Source organism: Panthera onca, chromosome C1 (assembly GCF_046562875.1).
Source record: "Panthera onca isolate mPanOnc1 chromosome C1, mPanOnc1 haplotype 2, whole genome shotgun sequence".
NCBI classification, from domain to species: domain Eukaryota; kingdom Metazoa; phylum Chordata; class Mammalia; order Carnivora; family Felidae; genus Panthera; species Panthera onca.
In genome coordinates, this window is record NC_138346.1 from 143,183,927 (window position 1) to 143,188,293 (window position 4,367).

Consider the following 4,367-nt stretch of genomic DNA (forward strand, 5'->3'; position numbering starts at 1 on the left):
AGAAGCTATAGTGAGGTATTAAAAGTAAAGCAGACAAGCCAATATCCAGAAGAGAGTAAGATCCAATTGCTCTGGTTTTCATATGCTTTTCCCTTCTATACCTCAAAAATCCTTCTTTCTTAACAGAAAAACTAGGTATACAAAACTAAGCTCTTGTCTTATAGAGTCCCTGATGGTCCCCATGTACATAGATCCTTCTGAGGACCGCAGGGTTGTTTTTGTTTGTTTGTTTTTTGTGTTTTGTTTTGTTTATAGGTCAGAAGGCTCCCATATGAATAAAGAAATCACAGGCCTTGGGTCCAGAAATTGAGTCTTAGTCACAGCTCTGTCACCAACATGCTGTGTGACGTAGGCAACTCCTTTGGTCTTCCTAATTACAGTTTCCTTGACCATAAAATGGTGATATGGTTCTGTCATCCTAATCCAACCCTGACTGCTTTGATTCTGTGGAGACTGGAGGGGATAGAAAGTGTATGATATTGGTTAGTTGCCTCATCTACTGCAAGTCTAAATATAAAGATGCATCAGGGGAGAGGTAGTAAAATTGGAATTTGAATTATTTCTGGCTCTATCCCACCTGTGGGAATTTCTTGCATGAATCAGTCCTTAACAAGATGAAACTAGAATAAGGTCCTGGCCTAAATTCCAACTACCTGTGCTCATTCTAACATCTCTCAGCCAAGGTATGCATGGCCTGTGGTGACCACCAGTAGATTGTGCATTTCGATTCAAATCAATTTCACACATACTGATTGAGAGCCTAGTATGTGCCTGGCACTGTTCTAGGTGGTGGGGTACAGCAGTGAGCACAGTGTCCTATGGAGCTTTATTTATTTTGTCACTGCTGAATCTTCAGCTCCCAGAACAGTGCCTGTCACACCAATAGGAGATCAGTAGGTATTTGCTGAGGTAGTAGGTAAATAAGCAGAGAAAATAAAATTCTGCTTAACTCTGACCAGCTCTGCTTTCTAGAGCACAATGGAAAGATAAATTGCTTGAAACTTTAGGAAAACAATTGAACACATAGGACACTCTCTGAGTTGGTGGGTAAGGGGGCAAGACTGCTTTTCTCCAGTCTCTCTAAATCTCAGTCCTTGGCTGTGCTTGGTTGGTTTTCAACACCATGTCTTTCCATGTCACTTTACTCTCATTCAAAATTTACATTTGTTTATAATGCAGTTGAAGATAATTTTCCAGAACTGATGGTTGAACAGTTACAGCATCCAGAAACCTCTTCCTAGTGTCCTGGGAAACAAAACTCCCAGGGAATAAAGATCACAAAATGTCCTTCACACAGAATTCACTGTGCATACTGGTTGATTATTTCCAACTGGTTTGAAAAGTAAAGAAGTTGGCGTCAAGAGGTAAGTAGACTGATTGAAATCTAGTTATCTGTCCTGTCCTTCTCTGATGACATTTAGAACTCTGGGGCCATTTTCATAATCCTTGTTTTTGCTATAAATGAGAAGTTGTAATTTTGATGTTAACAGTACGCCTTTTTAAGAAAAAAATATATCTTGATATCCTCAGTTCAGAATCAAAACAAATTACTGCGCCTGTTACTGTGTGAAATTTGAAGATTGCAAATATCTCTCTTAATGTTATTACTTGCCTCCATTAAAAATAGATTGTGAATATTCCATGTCACATTATTCATGAGGCAGGCTCTATGCCTTTTGTCTGCTGGAGTAACAGTAGAAAGGGTAACAAGAGACACCAGAGCACACCTTTGTTTCTTTCACTAAATTTTTAATAACGCCTCCAGCTAGCCAGTTGGTGAAGCTCAGCTCTTGCATAAAAGTGGAAAAGCACAGCTATCTCAGAGAAGACCAACTCTTTCACTAGCGAATTTCAGGTTGCGTTCGTCTACACCAGAGATGATTAAATTACCTATCAAGTGTGCCTAGCTATCAGGATTCAGGCCACCTAAAAGGTGAATTTCATCTGATTGATTTGAGACACGAATGGAACAATTGAGTTTTAAAAGCCCCACCTTAATTAAAGGCATAGCAAAGTATCTCTCCCAGACGAATTCTTGACTGCCATTGCCCTTGAAAATTGGGTGGCAATAGTGATTTGACCCACATCATTTTGTTGTGTGCCTGTTTTATAACCTGGTCGTTTAACAGAAAGAAAAGAATTTAGAGGAAGGCCTAAAAGGATGTGACTTTGTACTGTACACTTCTAGAGAACTATTTGTTTAAATCTCTGCTGCTATATTATTTTTACAGTAAAAAGTTTTTTTAAAAAGGTTTTATTTTAGCAACATTCCATTTGTTAAATTAAAAAACTTTTTAATAAAAAAGTTAAGTGTCACCCCAAACCCTTCTAGCTTGGAAGGTTATGCGTAGTTTATTTTCAGTGTTGCTTTCCAATCTTTACCCACGTGTGTGTATATTTATATTTTTATATTTTTAACCCTGTGATCAGGGGAATTTACAATTTATGTCTAGATAGCTCATATTTACTTGTAATATGGACACATAAAACTGAAATATTTATATTTTACAATGAGAATTTTGACAATTTTTATGGTTAAGTTTTATTGAAATTTTAGTATTTATCAGGATTTCATCAGTAATTAAGATCCTGAAGTTTTACTTTGAAGTTATTCACTTTTTAATTTTTTTAATGTTTATTTATTTTTATTTATTTTTGGGACAGAGAGAGACAGAGCATGAACGGGGGAGGGGCAGAGAGAGAGGGAGACACAGAATCCAAAGCGGATTCCAGGCTCTGAACTGTCAGCACAGAGCCCGATGCGGGGCAGGAACTCACAAGCCATGAGATCATGACCTGAGCCAAAGTGGGACACTTAACTGACTGAGCCACCAGGCACCCCAAAGTTATTCACTTTTTAAATAAAGCATTAAAAAAAATTTTTTTTTAACATTTATTTATTTTTGAGACAGAGAGAGAAAGAGCATGAACAGGGGAGGGGCAGAGAGAGAGGGAGACACAGAATCTGAAACAGGATCCAGGCTCCGAGCTGTCAGCACAGAGCCTGACGTGGGGCTTGAACTCACGGACCGTGAGATCATGACCTGAGCTGAAGTCGGACGCTTAACTGACTGAGCCACCCAGGCGCCCCTAAATAAAGCATTTTAACATATGGGAAATTATAAATAATATAATAAACATAATTCTGCCATATTTACTTTGGGTTTTATTTTGAAAATAAAATATTACAGACATGGTTGAATATCCTCTGGAATATATTCCTCCTTAACACCATTCCCTTTCTTCTCTCCTCAGAGGCATCCAGTTTACCAAAGTTGGTACATATCATTGCCATGACTATTTTTATACCTTTATTTATATATATTACCATAAACTATATGTAATACTACTTAGCATGTTTTAACTTAATATAAATGGTATCATAGTGTATGTATCCTTCTGCACCTTACTTTTTTTTTTTCTCTATATTTTATTTTTGAGATTTGTCCATTTGGTACATGCAGTATTCTTCATTTCTTTAAATGCTGCATAAAGAATTCTGTTGTATGAATACTTGGTGATTATTTTTGTATTCTCCTGTTGGGAGAGTTTTAGTTATTTCCAATTTTCTCTCTTAACAGATAATTCTGAAGCAAACAATCTTTCACATATCTCCTTGTGAGCGAGATTCTTTAGGGTATATTCCTGGGAGAGTGGAAATGATGGATATTACCAAGTTACTCTCCAAAGTGGTTATACCAATTTACATTCCCACCAACAGTGTAGGAAAATTCCTGTTTCTCCGCACCTTACCAACAGTTGATCTTGTCAGACTTTAAAAATGTTTGCCAATCGGATGGATGTGAAGTGTTATTGTAATTTGCATTTCCTGATTCTTAGTGAGGTTGAGCATCCTTTCATAAGTTTATTGGTCTGACAGGTTTCCTTTCCTGTGAGATGCCTTTTCATGTTCTTTGTCCATTTTTGGTTGGGTTGTTTGCTTTATATCAATTTATATTTTAAAATATATTCTAAATAGTCATTGTTCCGTTAAATGTGTTGCCCACATGTCCCAGTCTATAGCTTGCCTTTTTGTTTTGGTGGAAGGGAGGATTTGCTTGTTTTTTGTGTTAATGTACTCAAATATATCAGTCTTTGGTTTGTGTTTTATGCTTTTTATATCCTAATTCAGAAATTCTTCCCTGATTGGTGTTCATAAGCTCATTCCCTATGTTTTCTAAAAACATTAAAATATTTACTTATAAAATTAGCTTTTTTTCTTTATTTTTAAAATTTAAATTCAAATTAGTTAACATATAGTGTAATAATGATTTCAGGGATAGAATTTAGTGATTCATCACTTACACATGACACCCACTGTTCATCCCAACAAATGCCCTCTTTAATGCCCATCATCCATTTAGCCC